The sequence below is a fragment of the Lipotes vexillifer genome, unplaced genomic scaffold, assembly GCF_000442215.2.
Source record: "Lipotes vexillifer unplaced genomic scaffold, Lipotes_vexillifer_v1.1 scaffold36, whole genome shotgun sequence".
NCBI lineage: Eukaryota > Metazoa > Chordata > Mammalia > Artiodactyla > Lipotidae > Lipotes > Lipotes vexillifer.
In genome coordinates, this window is record NW_006792448.1 from 4,292,493 (window position 1) to 4,312,132 (window position 19,640).

Consider the following 19,640-nt stretch of genomic DNA (forward strand, 5'->3'; position numbering starts at 1 on the left):
TCTTTCACTCATAGAAAAAGAAAGGAATAAAAATCTAGATGTGTAGTTACTTCTGGGTAGAGGAAAAGGATGGGGGCACAGCGGCTCAATTTTTTATCCGTAGACTTCTGAATTGTTTAACTTCAATACTTTGGCAAGTAAAGAGCAAAGAAACACATCAGCTTGGGTTCAACTGTTCACAGATCAAAACACTTCCAGGCTAAGGAATTCCATCATCACCTTGGCAGATGAGCCACTCTGACATCTGGGTTCCCTCCCCTCCCCTCCATCAGTAGATATGGGGGTGGGGTGAGAAATGTCCTGACACTGATGCTGGCCTTGGGTGTTCCATTCACTAGGAGGGAAAGGTCCAGACAAAGTCACCCAAAGGCAGCTCCTCCTCCACACTACACTTCCTACTCCCATGTCCCCCTGAATTTACCTCCCTCCCTCCACGTGCATACACACTGAGGGAGAGAAACATAGGAGTCTTATTGTCCGCTATCCACAGGGAGAGCTTTGGCTTTCACAGCTGCCCTCACCAAACTTGAGCTGGAGGATTTGTCAGAATAATCTCCCTCAAATTCCTTTTAGAATCCCTGGAGAGTCGCTTAAACAGTGAACACCACTGACCTAGTGAACTCATGGTACATCAGGATGAATAGGAAGGCAAAGCTCTAATTCTTGGGATGGACTTCCGGATCCTGAGCTGATCTGAGCAATGTTGATCATATTCTTGAAAGACTATAAACAATCTATCAGAGGGACTTGTGCAAAGTTTTTATTATACTCCTGGAAAACGATAGCTGGCCCAACTCCAATCAAGAGTATTTCTAGGGCTTTATGGCTGGAATCACAAATTTTGGCAAATAGTCCTGATCTCTACAGCAGATGATGGGGGCTGAAGGATACTCTGGTTCAGTGACTTAGAATTGTTTGATAATGAGGTTGCTTCAAAAGTGGCTTTCTTGGGCTTCCCTGGTGGCGCAGTGGTTGAGAGTCCACCTGCCAACGCAGGGGACACGGGCTCGTGCTCCGGTCCGGGAAGATCGCACATGCCGCGGAGCGGCTAGGCCTGTGAGCCATGGCCGCTGAGCCTGCGCATCCGGAGGCTGTGCTCCGCAACGGGAGAGGCCACAATAGTGAGAGGCCCGAGTACCGTAAAAAAAAAAAAAAAAAAAAGAAATGGCTTTCTTACCGTGCAGACTGTGAAACAGCTTATAGTTGGGGTGCCCAGGCCTTAAAATAATAATGCTATTTCTTCTTTAAGTTTGATGGTAATTCAGAATTTAAGGAGAGATAAGAAAACTCTATTCAAATACCTAGTGTTAAATACTTAAGGCGTGCGGTTACTTGAAACACAGAATATGGTCTTATAAATTTGTTAATTAAAAGTATAAAGTTTGCCAAATCTATAACACCTTTCTACTCATGCCATTCAAATTATCATAGAAAATTGTCTTCTGAATTAAAAGACTAAGAATAGGCCACCACCAATGGTCAATTTAAACTGTAAAAGATGGTGTGCCCCTGAAATGGACACAATTAGAGGCTCAATTAGTTTCTGTCTACCAAAGAAAGAAGGCCCAGAAGTGAGCATCTAGCTGGGGTGTCTCATTTGTCTCTGCTTCAATAATCTGGCTGTTTTCTACTTCCTTCATTTCCTTTGTGGGCTACTGTGCAATAAAAGTGCCTACATTATCAGATTCAAAATTGAATCCTATGATACTGTAGCCTGAGGAAAAGAAACATTGAATATCATTCCTAGCTTTAGACCCAGAAGATATTTAGGAAATGTTACTGTATATACACCACAAACAGCATTAGTGCTTTTAATTTCTTTTTTATGGGTGCAATGGAGATTAATTTGCATGAGCTCGTTTCAATTTCTGTAATAAGATCCAAATTTTGCATTAAGCTTTCCATCTCAAAAACAAACAGTTAAAAAGGACACATTTCTTCTTTCAAATGTTTTCATTATAGTTCTATTTTACAGTCCTTGCGTCTAATATTCACTTAAAAGCTTGAATATATATACCCATAGGTTCTAATTTGTTTCCTGATTACCTCCTGTTTCTACCAAGAAACTTCCCAAGTTCCAAATGCTGCACAACTTGACAAAGCACTAGAACTACCAGAAGGAGTATCTACAGATTCAGGGAAGGTATTTATTGTATTTAATACAAAATCAGAACAGGTCAACTACACTCAGGAGCAGTGTTCCATGAAGGGAGGCATTTGTTGTAAATCCTGAGATTGAACTGGTTATAGAATTGGGGATTTCAGGGAAGTATAAAGCCTACTGAAACACAGAGGACTTGCTGTGCCATGCCATTGTTTTTAAACATGGAACTAGATTATGGACAGGCTACTTTCTAGTTGCAACACAGCTGCATGATGGAGAGATCAGACTGCCATCACAGTAAGGTGACACCACAGTCTCACCAGGGATGGAACAGCAGGTGAAACCCTGAGGAAACAATCAGACAACTGTAGAAAGGGAGATGTTCTCCAAAACAATTGGCATGGTTTCTTGAACAGGTTAGTGTCATTAAAAATAAAATAGGAGAGAACGGCCAAGATGGTGGAGTAGGAAGACCCTGAGCTCACCTCCTCCCATGGGCACACCAAAATTACAACTATTTACAGAGCAACTAGTGATGAGAAAGACCAGAAGACTAGTAGGAAAGTTCTTCCACAACTAAAGACATAAAGAAGGAACCACAGTGAGACAGGTAGGAAGGGCAGAGATGCTATATAGTCAAGACCCATACCTGTGGGTGGGCAGCCCACAAATGGGAAGATAATTACAATTGCAGTGGTTCTCCACAAGGAGTGAGGGGTTCAAGCCCCACATCAGGCTCCTGAGTCTGGGGTTCCTGCACCAGTAAGATAAGCCCCTAGAATGTTTGGCTTTGAAGGCCAGTGGGTTTACTTTCAGGAGAGCCAGAGGGCTGTGGGAAATAAAGACTTCATCTTTAAAATGTGCGCAAAATCTCACATGTGCTGGGACCTAGGGCCGAAGCAATAATTTGAAAGGAGCCTAGGTCAGATGCACCTGGTGATCTTGGAGAGCCTCCTAGGGAGGCGGGAGGAAACTGGAGCTCACCCTGGGGACACAGGCACTGGTGGCAGCCATTTTTGGAAGCATGTTCTACCACAAGGACACTGGTGCTGGCCAGTGCCATTCTGGAATCCTCCCTCTAGCTTATTAGTGCTGGGACTGGCCCCACCTACCAGCCTGGAAGCACCAGTACCGGGACATCTCAGGCCAAGTAGCTAGATGGGTGGGGATAAAACCTCACCCACCAGTAGGCTAGCTGCCTTAATACCCCCGAGCCCACAGCTGCCCCGGGACTCAGTCCTGTTCCCCAGAACCCTCACACCAGTGAACCTGCACTAGCCTCGGGACCTCATGGGCCTCAGCCTCACCCACGGCAGGCTGCCACTAGTCCTGGGAACCCCTTGGCCCTGGGCCCATCCACCAGCAGGCCAACACTAGCCCCAGGATCCCCCCAACCCCAGGATCCAGCCCCACTCACCAGCAGGCCAACACCAGCTTTAGGACACCCCAGACCCCACAGACAGCTGTGTCAGAAACAGGCCCCACACCAGCAGGCCATCTAGTGGATCCGGGACACCTAAACCCACAACCACTATCCTAGAACCTGGCTCCACCCATCAGCAGACCAGCACTAGCCCCAGAACACACCAGGGCCTTGTACCCAGCTGCCCTGTGACCCAGCCTCACGCACCAGTGACTGACTAGCAGCTTCAGTGCAAGACAGGGCCTGGCAACAAACCAGTTTTTTTTTAATACACATACATATTGCTATATATAAACCAGCCAGGCATACCAGACCACCCACAGTAGTCAGCCTGTCACAACAGAAGGACCCACACAGCCCACATAGGGGGCACCCCTAGATCATATAGCTCTTGTGACCAGAGGGAAGTACACTGCTGGGAAACACAGGACATCTACAAAAGTCCACTTCTCCAAGGTCAGGAAACATAACCAACCTACCAAATATATAGAAATAAAAACAGCAAATTAGGCAAAATCAGGTGACAGAGGAATACGTTTCAAATGAAGGAACACGATAAAACCCCAGAAGATGAACTAAGTGAAGTGGAGATAATCAATTGACCCAATAAAGAGTTCAAGGTAATAACTGTAAAGATGCTCAAAGAACTCAGGAGAAGATTGGGTGAGCAGAGGGAGAAGTTGGAAGTTATTAATAAGGAGTTAGAAAACATAAAGAAGAACCAAAGATAAAGAATACAGTAACTGAAATTTTAAAATACACTAGAAGTAATCAGCAGTAGATTAGATGATACAGAGGAATGGATCAGTGAGCTGGAAAACAGAGTAGTAGAAATCACACAAGCTGCACAGAAAAAAGGAAAAAAAATTTAATGAGGATAGCTTAAGAAACCTCTAGGACAGCATCAAGGTACTAACATTCACATTATAGGGTCCCAGAAGGAGAAGAGGAGAGAAAGTGGAAGAAAACTTATCTGAAGAAATAATAGTAGAAAACTTCCCTAACCTGTGAAAAGAAATGGACATCCAGGTCCAAGAATCACAGAGATTCCCAAACAGGATCAACCCAAAGAGGACCACACCAACACATACTGTAATAAAAATAGCAAAAATTAAAGATAAAGTGAGAGATAAAAATAGCGAGAGAAAAGCAACAAGTTAAGTACAAGGAAACTCCCATAAGGCTATCAGCTGACTTTTCAACAAAAACTCTGCAGGCCAGAAGGGAGTGGCAATGTATTTAAAGAGATGAAACGGAAAAACCTACAACCAAGAATGCTTTATCTGGCAATGCTTTCATTCAGATTTGACAGAGTGATCAAAAGGTTTACAGACAAGCAAAAGCTAAAGGAGTTCAGCACTACCAAACCAGCTTTACAAGAAATGTTAAAGAGACTTCTTTAAGTGAAAAAGAAAAGACCACTACTAGAAATAGGAAAATTATGAAAGGAAAAATCTCATTGGTAAAGGCAAATATACTATAAAGGTAGTAAATCAATCACATGTAAAACTAGTAGGAAGGTTAAAAGACAAGCATACTAGACTCATCTATATCCATATTAAGTATTTAAAGGGATATAAAAAACAAAAAGATGGGAAATATGATGTCAAAAACAATAAACATGGGGGAGTAAAAATGTAGGATTGTTAAAATGTATTTGAACTTAAAAGATCAGCATCTTAAAATATATATTGGTATATATAAACCTCATGATAACCACAATCCAAAAATCCATAATAGATACACACACACACAAAGAGAAAGGAATCCAACCATAACACTAAAGATAGTCATCAAATCACAAGGGAAGAGAGCAAAAGAAGACAGAAAGAAAAAGAACTACAATAACAACCCCAAAACAATTAATAAAATGGCAATAAGTACATATCTATCAATAGTTACTCTAAATGTAAATGGACTAAATGTTCCAATCAAAAGACATAGAGTGGCTGAATGCACACAATAACAAGACCTGTATATATGCTGCCTACAAGAGACTCACTTTAGATCTAAAGACACACATGGACTGAAAGTGAAAGGATGGAAAAGGGTATTCCATGCAGACGAAAATGAAAAGAAAGCCAGGGTAGCAATACTTATATCAGGTAAAAGACTTTAAAACAAAGACTGTAACAAGAAACAAAGGAGAACATTACATAATGATCAAGGGATCAATCCAAGAAGACAATTGTAAATATATATGCACCCCATATAAGAGCACCTAAATACATAAAGCAAATATTAACAAACAGAAAGGGGAAAACTGACAGTATTACAATAATAGTAAGGTAATTTAACAACCCCCACTTACATCAATGGACAGATCATCCAGACAGAAAATCAATAAGGAAACACTGGCCTTAAAAGACACATTAGGCCAAATGGATCATATCCATATATATGAAACATTCCATCCAAAAGCAGCAGAATACACATTCTTTTCAAGTTAACATGGAACATTCTACAGGATAGATCTCATGCTAGGCCACAAAACAAGTCTCAGTAAATTTAAGAAAACTGAAATCATAACAAGCATCTTTTCCAATCACAACACTATGAGACTAGAAATCAAATACAAGAAAAAAATGCAAAAACACAAACATGTGGAGGCTAAACAATATGCTACTACACAACCAATGGATCATTGAAGAAATCAAAGACAAAATTTTAAAAACCTGGAGAAAATTAAAACAAAAAAACACTATCCAAAATCTATGGGACAAAGCAAAAGCAATTCTAACAGGGAAGTTTATAGCAATACAAGTTTACCTCAGGAGACAAGAAAAATCTCAAACAACCTAACCTTACACCTAAAGAAACTAGAGAAAGAAAAAAAACACAAAATTAATTAAAGGAAAGAAATCATAAAGATCAGAGAAGAAATGAAATAAAGACTAAAAAAAGAAATAGAAAAGATGAATGAAACTAAGAGCTGGTTGTTTGAAAAGATAAACAAACTTGATAAACCTTTAGCCAGACTCATCAAGAAAAAAATAGAGGGCTTCCCTGGTGGCGCAGTGGTTGAGAGTCTGCCGGCTGATGCAGGGGACACAGGTTCATGCCCCAGTCCGGGAAGATCCCACATGCCGTGGAGTGGCTAGGCCCACGAACCATGGCCGCTGGGCCTGCACATCTGGAGCCTGTGCTCCGCAACGGAAGAGGCCACAACAGTGAGAGGCCCGCGTACCGCAAAAAAAGAAAAGAAAAAGAAAAAAATAGAGAGGGCCCAAATCAACAGAGTCAGAAATGAAATAGGAGAAGTTATAACCAACGCCACAGAAATACAAAGGATCATAAGAGGTAACTACAAACAATTATATGCCAATAAAATGAACAACCTAGAAGAAATGGACAAATTCCTAGAAATGTACAATCTCTCAAGACTGAATCAGGAAGAAATAGAAAATATGAACAAACCAATTGCCAGTAATGAAATTGAAACAGTAATAATAAAAAAAAAAACTCCCGACAAACAAAAGTCCAGGACCAGATGGCCTCACAGGTGATTTCTACCAAGCATTCAGAGAAGAGCTAAAACCTATCCTCCTCAAACTATTCCAAAAAACTGCAGAGGAAGGAACACTTCCAAACACATTCTTCCAAACATGAGGCCAGCATCACCCTGATGCCAAAAGCAGACAAAGACATCACAAAAAAACCAGAAAATTACAGGCCAATACCACTGATGAACATAGATGTAAAAATCCTCAACAAAATATTAGGCAAAACAATCTTCAGAAAATAAGAACAAAGCTGGAGATATCATACTCCTTGATTTCAAACTGTACTACAAAGCTACAGTCATCAAAACAGTATAGTACTGGCACAAAAACAGACACATGGATCAATGGAACAGAACAGACAGCCCAGAAATGAACCAAAACTTATCTGGGCAGTTAATCTACAACAAAGGAGACTAGAATATACAATGGGGAAAAGACAGCCTCTTTAATAAATGGTGTTGGGAAAACTGGACAGTTACACACAAAAGTATCAAACCAGAATACTCTCTCACACCATGCACAAAAATTAACTTGATGCATTAAAGACTTAAATGTAAGACCTGAGACCATAAAACTTCTAGAAGAAAACATAGGCAGTAAGCTCTTTGACATTGATCTTTGTAATACTTTTTTGAATATGTCTCCTCAGACAAGGGAAACAAAAGCAAAAATTAACAAATGGGACTACATCAAAGCAAAAGGCTTTGCGCAGTGAAGGAAACCATCAACAAAATGAAAAGCCACATGCTGAATGGGAGAATATAATTGCAAAAAATATATCCAAAATGGGGTTAATATCCAAAATATACAAAGATCTCATACAACTCAACATCAAAAAACAAACAACCGGATTACAAAACAGGCAGAGGATCTGAATAGACATTTTTCCAAAGAAGACATACAGATAGCCAACAGGCAGATGAAAAGATTTTCAACATCACTAATCATCAGGGTAATGCAAATCAAAACCACAATGAGATACCACCTCATACCTGTCACAATGGCTATTATCAAAAAGACAACAAATAACAAGTGTTGGTGAGGATGTGCAGAAAAGGGAATCCTCTTGCACTGTTGATGGGAATGTAAATTGGTGCAGCCACTATGAAAAACAGTATGGAGATTCCTCAAAAAATTAAAAATAGAACTACCATATGATCCAGGAATTCCACTCCTGGGTACTTATCCAAAGAAAATGAAAACACTAATTAGAAAAGATCTGTGTACCCCTATGTTCATTGCAGCATTATTTACAATAGCCAAGATATGGAAGCAACCTAATTGCCCAACAATAGGCAAGTGGATAAAGAAGATGTGGCATATATATACAATTAAATATTACTCAGCCATAAAAAAAGAATGAAATATTGCCATTTACAATGACATGGATGGACCTAGAGGGTATTATGCTAAGTGCAATAAATCAAACTGAGAAGGACAAATACTATATGGTTTCACATATATGTGGAATCTAAAAAACAAAACAAATGAACAAACATAACAAAACAGAAAAAGAGTTATAGATACAGAGAACAGACAGGTGATTGCCAGAGGGGAGCGAGAAGGAGGAAAGAAATAGGTGAAGGAGATTAAGAGGAACAAACTTCTGGCTGCAAAATAAATGAGTCACGGGTAGGAAATGTACAGTGTGGGGAATATAGTCAATAACTATATAATATCTTTGTATGATGACAGCTCAAAACTGACTTACTGTGTTGATCATTTTGAAATTATATAAATCTAATGTATATCAAGTCATTATGTCATATAACAGGAACTAACATAGTATGGTAAGTTAATTAAACTTCAAAAACAAACAAACAAACTCATAGAAAAAGAGATCAGATTTGTGGTTACCAGAGGTGGTGGGTGGAGGGAGGAGGAATTGGATGAAGGTGGTCAAAAGGTACAAACTTCAGTTATAAGATAAATAAGTACTAGGGATATAATGTACAATATGATAAATATAATTAATACTGCTGTATTTATATATGAAAGTAGTTAAGAGAGCAAATCCCAAGAGTTCTTATCACAAGGAAAATTTTTTTTCTATTTCCTTAATTTTGTATCTATATGAGATGCTAGATGTTCACTAAACCTGTGATAATCATTTCATGATGTATTAAGTCAAATAATTATGCTGTATACCTTAAACTTATACAGTGCTGTATGTCAATTATATCTCAGTAAAACTAGAAGATAAAATAAATAAAATAAATAGAAATAGAGAAGGTAGGGGATGGGGGAAGCTGTGCAAATTCAAAGAGACATAGGGGATATAACCAGCTACAATGCATGATCCTGTTTTGTACTCTGGTTAGAGAACTAGTTGGTTAAAGAACAATATTTACAATACAACTTCATTTTGATAAAACATACGGGTGTGTGCATGTGTGTGTATATACACACATAGCAAAGGATCTGGAAAGATACATGGATATACACCAAGGTTCACTGTTGGGTAATAATACCTTAGTGTATCTGGGTTGTGGGAATGTGGTGGTTTTACTTATTTATTCTGTTTGTTACCTATTATTTCTTTAAGCTTGACTTATTATTACGTAAGTAATCATTAGAACTGTCAATTTATACTACTGAGAATATTGAAAACAAAATAAAAATAACTGTCAGGAATTCTTAGATCTAATAAATTCTAAGACTTTCAGTTTACTCACCCGTACAGTGGGGATAATATAACTCTTCTTTGGTTGTGTAGAGGCTGGAATTAGTCGATGGCAAGCGCACAGTGCTAGGGTGGTGATTGACTCCTGCTGCTCTCGGGACCCAAGTGGGACGGCGCGGCCCCGGGACTCCCGACTGGTGGTGATGTAATTTGGGCACAGCTCTCAGCCCCCTCAGGAAGGGGTCGCTGGGGCTTCCTTGCGTCCCGGACGCGCACTGGTGGCCATTCCCGTGGGGGCTCCGCGCCCCGAGCGCCAGAGGCGGGGCCGCGCCGTGTGCACCCAGGGGAGCTCGGGGCAGGGCAGGGCCGGGCGGCGTCGTCTGGGCACCAGGTTGCGGAGGAGGCCGTGAAGAGACCAGAAGCGCCACTGGCCTCGCCCGTTCCAGCAGCCGTTCTCACGGAGAGCTGGGTCGGTCCGACGGCCAGCCGAGAGCACAAACGCCAGAGCGTCGGAAGCCTGGCCGGGACCTGGCGGCGCTGTGGAGGAGGCTGGTTCCAGTGGACGGAAACCCCAAGCCTGCCGAGAGGGACCTGGGGAAGAGCGATTCCGGACAGCGCCCAAAGGACGCTCCTTCGGAGAAGGAGGTGAAGGAGGGGCACGGCCACGCACACCGCGCAGCCCGCAGAGACGGATCGCACAGCCGCGAGCACAGACCGGAGCTGCACAGACACCCCTCAGAGCTCGCGAGGCCCTGCCACGGGTCCCACGGCCGGGAGAGGGGCGAGGACAGAAGGCGGTGCCGCGGGGGTTCCCCAGTTTATTCTTCGGAGCGGGGATCATCTGGTTACAGCTGGTCTCCTCCTCAGTCTATCCTCATCTATCAGATGCCCCTCGGGGCAGACTGGACCGACGCCTGGGTGCACCCCAGGGGAGAGGGGCTGGGAGTCTAAGCAGGGGACACCAGCCTCCCCACAGGGACAAACGCCTGGTCGGTTCCAAGGTACACGAGAAGTCCTCTGCTTTGACCAGACGAAAATCAGGCCTGGCCTTCTCCAGAGGAAAGGCCGTGGTCCCTCCCCCGGGACAGCGCAAACGAGAATCTGCCCTCTAGTGGTGTAGAGAAAGAGAAGGAAAGAGAGGGCCGCGGCATCCAGGTTTTACCTCCCTTCAGACAAGCTTCAGACCTTAAAAAGGGAAAGCACGAAGACTCAAAGAAAACCAAACCGGACAAAAACAAGCAGAGTCTCGACAGCTTAGACATAGCAGAGGGGGCAAGAGGCCTGTTACCCAAGGTGAAAGAGAAGGTTTGCACTAACCAAAAGATTCAAGAAGGGAAAGTAAGACCTCCTCATTTGGATGGAAAGCCTGAGGGCTCCCTCCCTAAAGGTGAAGAGGTGGATATGGATAATGAATTCAAGACGCCCACCATGTCTTTTGAGTCATACCTCAACCACGACCAGCCTAGGGAGAAAAAGAAAAAGATTATGAAAACTTCAGCCACTGCTCTTGAAGAAAAAGGACCTAAAAAATATGATTCAAGTGAAAACTTGGACTTGGTTCAGGAACTACCTGAATGAAAACAGATCAGAGAAGCTGCAGCCCTCTGGAAACGTCTGGGCCAAGCTGGAAAAAGTCCCCACTGATGCACTAGTGTGGCCGGACCTCCCATTACCCAGGGTCCAGGCCAATGGCCGTCCACTTCTTGCCTCTGGATTGATGTCCTCCTTACGACAAAAGCAAAAAGCACTGTCTTCACCCCAGGAAGAGGAAGAAGTTGGATTTACTGGACACAGAATGAATTGTAAGATGCAAGTGTTTTCTGGCTCCAAGTGTGCCTATCTTGCCAAAATGATGACCTTGCGCCAGCAGTGCATCTGGGTACTTAAAACAGCATCAATTCAATCTTTAAAGTGGGAGGAGTCCCATATTCGGTTCTTGAACCCATCTTGGAGAGCTGTGCACCTGATCAGCTGTATCGCATAGAGAAATACAATCATGCATTAGTCCAAGAAACAGACAAATTATGGAAAATTCACTCTCACCAAAACTTTAGGAAAGAAAGGCCAAAAGAGCACGAGACATGGCAAGAGATGTACATGCGGCTTCAGGATGCCCGAGAGCAGCGACTTCAAGCACAAACAGTGAATATCCAATCCACACAAGCCAATAAGCCCAAAGGCCGACAAGCAAAGATGATCCTTCTCAACTCTCTGGCCAGGCCACCTTCTGACGTTCAAAGGAGGCAGGAGAAGTTTGAAATAGGAGAAGCAGTTGCCCCTGAAAAAGTCAAGATCAAGCCAGCCCTGTACCCCAGAGGAACCATCCATACTCCCTCCAGCAGAAACAGCCTTAACCTCACCCATGAGAAGCCAGCCGGAGCCTGCTCAAGCACCACCAGTACCCACTTGCCGCGGGTAGTCTGCGGCAGGAAACCTGCAAAGAAAATCACCCCCATGATGGCCAAGACAATTAAAGATTTCAAGAACAGGTTCTCCCGACGGTAAATTGAGGCCTTGCCTTGGAGCTGGAATTCCAAAGGAGGAATACAAGGGCAGTGGGTGTTAGGGAATGGGACTTCCAAAGGAGACCAGAATGTTTTGCTTTGTAGAAACTTTTGGACTCTGACTCCTGTAGTTTTCAAGTGCTGCACCTGTGAGCTGCCATAGCCACTGCCTCCTGCCTGGAGAACACTTCAGAATTCTGAAGATGAGACGCTTCAGTCCCACTGACGATTTTAAGATCCATTATACTTTTGTTGTTAACTAGCCTCTTTGTAAACAATATGACATAGTCTTAACAAATATTATCCCCAGATTGTGTTTATATAAATAAACAAAAGTACTTAACATGAGATTTTATTTTTTTTTACTCTCAGAGTAGATGAGGTCTTCTGGGACACAAACCCAGAAGCCATTAACTAAAAAGACTGATATATTTGACCACATAAAAATTTAGAAATATATAAAACAAGGTCGAAAGATAAACAACAAACTGGGAAAGATATTTATAACTCAGTTAACATTCAGAAGGCAAATTTCCTTTATATATAATAAGGGCCCACAAATTAATGAGAAAAAAAAGACCAATAATTTACTATAAAAATGGGCAAACATAGGAAAATATGGTTCATACAAAAGAAAACACAAATGACTCTTAAATATATGACAAGATGCTCAATCTTACTAAAATGCAAATAAACATAATATGAGGCAGGTGGTGGTGGTGGGATGAATTGGGAGATTGGGATTGACATATACACACTAATATGTATAAAATAGATAACTAACAAGAACCTGCTGTATAAAAAAATTAAATTCAATTAAATTCAAAAAAAAGAAAAAAAAACCCATAATATGATACAAATTTTCACCTACCAGTTAAGTAGAATTCAAAAGATTAATAGCCTGCTGTGTTAGAGCAGATGATCATACATTACTAGTAGATGATAAATTAATACAACTTCTATTGAAGTTAATAGGCAAATGTTAAATATATATTCTTTGGTACTACAATATCACTTTTAGGATGAGAAAGTGAATATATAAATGACTAATGGCCAGAACCACATAAGCTCAGGAAGCCAAACCACAACCTCTGCAGCAACCATCCCAGAAAACCAAATCACAGACTCTCCAGCAATCAGTCCAGGAAACTAAATCACAACCTCCTTAGCAATTGGCCCAGAGTGGTGAGGATTTGGTCAACAACTGCCAGCCTCCCGATTTTTGCCCTCAGCCTCCAAGTCAGGACCAACCAGAGAAAGCCAAATATGATCTCCAAATCAATCACATAAGATGCCCCGCTTCTAGTTAGGCCCAACTCCGGATTCCCCAAGTCAACAACCTCCAATCAGAAAATACTAAAGCCTTCCCTTAGTTTTTCACTATAAAACTATCCCACTCCCCTGCCTGCCAAATGCAAGTGATGGTAGCTGACTCCCTTGCTATAGCAAGCTGTCAATAAATAGCCTCTGTTTGTTCAGCTTGGGTGTTTTTTATTTATTTCCACAAGAATTGTATTCTACAGATGCACGTATATCAAACATACACATATACAAACTCTGATATAGCAATTTCACTTATAGGATTTTATTCTCCAGACACACCTGCGTGTGTTTGTGTGTATGTGTACTCAATTAATACAAAGACATGACCATGGCACTTGAATCGAATTTTTCTCCAGGACATTTGCCTGCCTCTAAGAGGCTAAGATGCTGAGTAGTGTGTTTGACAACCTCAAAGTGCTACAGGTGCAAAAGTTCTAATCCAAGACCCACCAAGATAGGGGACCCTGATAAAACCAATGAATACTCAGTCCTTATTCAGTCCAAGGAATAGGACAAAGGATAAGTTAGGCTGCCTAAGCTCTGTATGGCCCAGAAAAATCTCAGTCCCTGAATTTGGATTGAGATATTCCTAGATTACTAGCTCCTCTCCCCAGGCACAAGACAGAAACAAGCCTAAATTACCTCCACAGGAAGATCATCATCCTTCATCTCAAATTATTTCTAAAAACAAGCCATCGACTACACTGCCATATACAGTCTAAGAAAAGAACAACATAAATGAAAAACATTAGGAATAACAGACGACTGAAACAGATGCACATGGGCCTCAAGATACTGGAACTCTCAGACACAGACTTGAGAAAAACTATTTCAATCAATATCATTTACAATAGTATATAAAAATCAGATAGGAACAAATATAACAAAACATGTTTCAGATTTCTTTTGTGGGCTGAACTGTGTCCTCTCCTCCCCAAATTTATACATTGAAGTCCTAACCCTGAATAATTAAGAATGTGACTGTATTTGGAGATAGAGCCTTTAGGGGGTGATTAAGTTAAAATGAGGTCATTAGTGTGGTCCCTAATCCAATCTGACTGGTGTCCTTAGAAGAAGAGGAAATTTGGACACACAAAGTGACACCAGGGATGTTCTCCAATGTAGGAAAGATCATATTGAGGTCACAGCAAGAAGGTGGCCATTTGCAAGCCAAGGAGAAAGGCATCAGGATAAACCAAACCTGCCAACATCTTGATCTTGAACTTCTAGCCTTCAGAATTGTGAGAAAATAAATTTTTATTGTTTAAGCCACCCAGTCTGTGACATTTTGTTATGGCAGCCCTAGCAAACTAATACAGCCTCTATGCTGAAAATGACAAAATAGGGATAAGAGGTACTAAAGAAGATACAATGTTTATGAATTGGGAAAATGAATTTTGTTAAGATGTTAATTCTCCTGAAAATTGATCTGTAGATTGAATGAAATCTCATGGAAAACTCAGCAGACTTTTTGTATAAATTGAAAATCTGATTCTAAAATTTATGTGGAAATTTAGAATAACCAAGACAGCATTGAAAAAGAGTTAAGTCAGAGGATTTACACTACCAGTTTTCAAGGCTTAATACTAAGCCACAATAATTAAGATAGTTTGATATTGTCACGTAGATAAATCTATCAATGGAACAGAACAGAGAGTTCAGAAATAGACCCACAAATATATGGTAATGTGATTTTTTACAAAGTTGCCACTGTAATCCAAAAAAATTTTTAAAGGTACTGGAGCAACTGGATAACCAAATAAGAAAAAAACAAAGCTTAACCCCTATCCCACATAAAACACACAAATTAATTGAAGATAACAATCCTAAATTTTTATGTACATAATAACATGGTATCAAAATAAATAAAGCAAAAATTGACAAAACCAAAACGAGAAATAGGCAAAAAAATACAATCACAGTGAGAGATATTTATATGCCTTCCTCAATAATTAACAGAAGAAGAAGAAAAAAATCTGTAAGATATAAAAGATTTGAACACAATTAAGAAACTTAACCATTCACTGAGCCATAAAACAATTCCTTTTTTTTTTTTTAACATCTTTATTGGGGTATAATTGCTTTCATAAAACAATTCTTGACAAATGTTAGAGGACTGAAATCATGTAGATTGCTATGTAGAATATTGTTATGTAAACACAATGCAGTTAATCTAGAAAACAATGTCCAAAAGGTATCAATAGACTTCCCATATGCAAATAATACACTTCTAAATACTTACGGGTCAGAGAAAAATCATAATAGATGTTAGAAAATATGTGAAATTGAATGAAAAGGAAAACATTAAAATGCTACATATTAAAACATGTGGAAGCAGGCAAAGTAGTGATTGGAGGGAAATTTAAATCTTTAAATGCATCTCTTAAAAGAGAAAAAAGGTATATCTCTCCATCTATTTGTATCATCTTTAATTTCTTTCATCAGTGTCTTATAATTTTCTGCATACAGGTCTTAGGTAGGTTTATTCCTAGATATTTTATTCTTTTTGTTGCGTGGAACAGAATAGAGAAAAAAGAATGAAAAGAAATGAGAAGACAGCCTAAGAGACCTCTGGGACAACATTAAACGCAACAACATTCACATTATAGGGGTTCCAGATGGAGAAGAAAGAGAGACAGGACTGGAGAAAATATTTGAAGTGATTATAGTCGAATACTTCCCTAACATGGAAAAGGAAACAACCACCCAAGTCCAGAAAGCGCAGAGAGGCCCAGGCAGGATAAACCCAAGGAGAAACGCGCCAAAACACATACTAATCAAATTGACAGAAACTAAAGACAAAGAAAAATTATTAAAAGCAACAAGGGGAAAATGACAAATAACATACAAGGGATCTCCCATAAGGTTAAGAGCTGATTTCTCAGCAGAAACTCTACAAGCCAGAAGGGAGGGGTATGATATATTTAAAGTGATGAAAGGGAAGAACCTACAACCAAGATTACTCTACCCGGCAAGGATCTCATTCAGATTTGAAGGAGAAATCAAAAGCTTTACAGACAAGGAAAAGCTAATAGAATTCAGCACCACCAAACCAGCTCTACAACAAATGCTAAAGGAACTTCTCTAAGTAGGAAAAACAAAAGAAGAAAAGGACCCACAAAAACAAACCCAAAACAATTAAGAAAATGGTAATAAGAACACACATATTGATAATTACCTTAAATGTGATTGGATTAAATGCTCCAACCAAAAGACACAGGCTCGCTGAATGGATACAGAAACAAGACAAATATGTATGCTGTCTACAAGAGACCCATTTCAGACCTAGGAACACATACAGACTGAAAGTGAGGGGATGGAAAAAGACACTCCATGCAAATGGAAATCAAATAAAGCTGGAATAGCAATACTCATATCAGATAAAATAGACTTTAAAATAAAGAATGTTTTGGGGCTTCCCTGGTGGCTCAGTGGTTGAGAGTCCGCCTGCCGATGCAGGGGACACGGGTTCATTCCCCAGTCCGGGAAGATCCCACATGCCATGGAGTGGCTGGGCCCGTGAGCCATGGCCGCTGGGCCTGTTTGTCTGGAGCCTGTGCTCCGCAATGGGAGAGGCCACAACAGTGAGAGGCCCGCGTACCGCAAAAAAAAAATTAAATAAATAAATAAATAATGTTTCAAGAGACAAGGAAGGACACTACATAATGATCAAGGGATCAATCCAAGAAAAAGATATAACAATTATAAATATATATGCACCCAACATAGGAGCACCTCAATACATAAGGCAACTGCTAACAGCTATAAAAAGGGAAATTGACAGTAACACAATAATAGTGGGGGACTTTAACACCTCTCTTACACCAATGGACAGATCATCCAGACAGAAAATTAATAAGGAAACACAAGCTTTAAATGACACAACAGACCAGATAGATTTAATTGATATTTGTAGGACATTCCATCTGAAAACAGCAGATTACTCTTTCTTCTCAAGTGCATATGGACATTCTCCAGGATAGATCACATCTTGGGTCACAAATGAAGCCTTGGTAAATTTGAGAAAATTGAAATCATATTAAGCCTCTTTTACAACCACAATGCTATGAGATTAGAAATCAATTACAGGGAAAAAAACGTAAAAAACACAAACGCATGGAGGCTAAACAATAAGCAAATAAATAACCAAGAGATCACTGAAGAAATCAACGAGGAAATCAAAAAATACCTAGAGACAAATGACAACGAAAACATTACGATCCATAACCTATGGGATGCAGCAAAAGCAGTTCTAAGAGGGAAGTTTATAGCAATACAATCCTACCTCAAGAAACAAGAAAAATCTCAAATAAACAATCTAATCTTACACCTAAAGGAACTACAAGAACAAATAATAGTGTGACCATTAGACAAAAAAAGAACAAGTAGAAGTCTTTGCTCTAATGGATATCAGGAATGGATACAACTATATTTATTAAGACAGTGTGGTATTAGCACAGGAAATAGACAAAAAGACCCATGGAACAGACTTGAGGACCCAGAAACAATTCTGCATATTTTTCAAGTCTGTTAAGTTCCATTTTATTCTTCTTATATCTTCTGTTTTTCTCCTTTTTATAATCATGTTTTCCTTAAATGTTTAAACATATTTATAATAGCTATTTTTAAAGACCCTGTCTGCTAATTCTGTCTTTTGTTGTATTACTGGATCCTCTGTTGACTGATTTTTGTCCTGGTTTTGGCACATTTTCCTGGTTTTTATGACCGCTAGTAGTTATTTCCTTGGATGCCAGTCTTGTGAATACCTAGGTTATATTGCCTTCTTTTAAGTATTTTGAGGGTTTTGAGGGGGCAGATAGTTTAGTTATTTGCAGGTAAGTCTGATTCTATCAAGCTTTGTTAGGAAGGAGGTTATCCAAAGTCAATTTTATTCCAAGCCTAGTTTAGGTTACTCTTAATGCATTGCCTTCCTGGAATCTCTACTAAATGCTCTGCTGTTCCATAAGAAGTCTCCACTTAGGTTGGCTGGACTTCAAATGTCTCTCAATGTTATGTGAGCACCAGTAGTTGTTCAGCTTACAGTTCCCTGATAATTGGTTTTTCCCCAGCTTCATTCATTTCCACTCTGTGTATGCACAGCTTAGTATTCAGCCAAAAACTCAGATGTATGGAGCAATTTGTTTGCCTAGCTCCCTCTTCTCTGGTCCTCTTCCCTCCCAATTCTAACCAGCTAAGTCTTCCCAAACTCAACTCCCTTGTCTCATCTCTGCAAAACTGCTGTGCTCTGCCTAGATACTCCCTTGTGTGCTAGAACCCAGTTACTGCTTCCAGGCAGAAGATCTTGTCTCATGATCACATTGCCCAGTGTCTGAAAACAGATTATTCATATATTTAGTCCAGTTTCCTAGTTACATATAGCAGGAAGGCTAGTATGGTACCATTTACTCTACCACATTTGAGAGCAGAAAGCTTTATCATTTTTTTTAATGTTTACAAGATTGACCTGGGTGGAGAGATACATACTTTTTATACTTAAAAATAAAACCTAATAAAATTAACGTTATTTTTACAAAAGAAAGAAAGGATGTTTTTAACCCAAAACATCAGATATAAAAAGTCATATCTGTATATTCTCATATTCTCAGTTAGTGGTTAAAAAGAAAAATAAAAGAAAAAAGAACAAATCTCCAAGAGTAGCAATGTGACATAGCAAAATGTTCCAGGTTGTCTGATCAGCCTCCCTTTCTTGGTCCAGGTACAGGAAGAATGGGGTTTAACAGCAGCCACAGCACTTTTAAAGATGCCCACAAGGCTACGGCAGTGCTCGGTAGTGAAGTGGTTAACCTTCCTTATGTAAGAGCAGAGCTGAGAACTTAAAACATGAGTTACTTAAAATTCAGCTTAGCTTTATGGTGAGGTAGAGTTTGTTTAATTAGTATTTAGAACTGCACATTGTTTATAGCTATTGGTATTTCAATAGATGCTTAAATGTTTGAACATTTAAAGCTTAATAAGCCTTAGTTCTCTGAAGAAAAACATTGATGTAATTAAATTTTCAATTACTCTAGTTTTTTTTTTTTAGGGGCCCATGCAATTAATAAAAGCTAAGGCATTTAACAACGCTCATTTAAAAACCTAATCTGACACCTCATTAATTAGCTAACACTTATAGCAGATTTTTTTTTTTTTTTTTTTTTTT

At 39.9% G+C, this 19,640-nt stretch overlaps 1 pseudogene; it reads left to right on the forward strand.

Moving 5' to 3' along the window:
- The window catches only part of LOC103077400 (transcription elongation factor B polypeptide 3 pseudogene), an 18,245-nt pseudogene extending 6,087 nt beyond the window's left edge, over nt 1-12,158 (forward strand).
- Nucleotides 12,159-19,640: the final 7,482 nt, after the last annotated feature.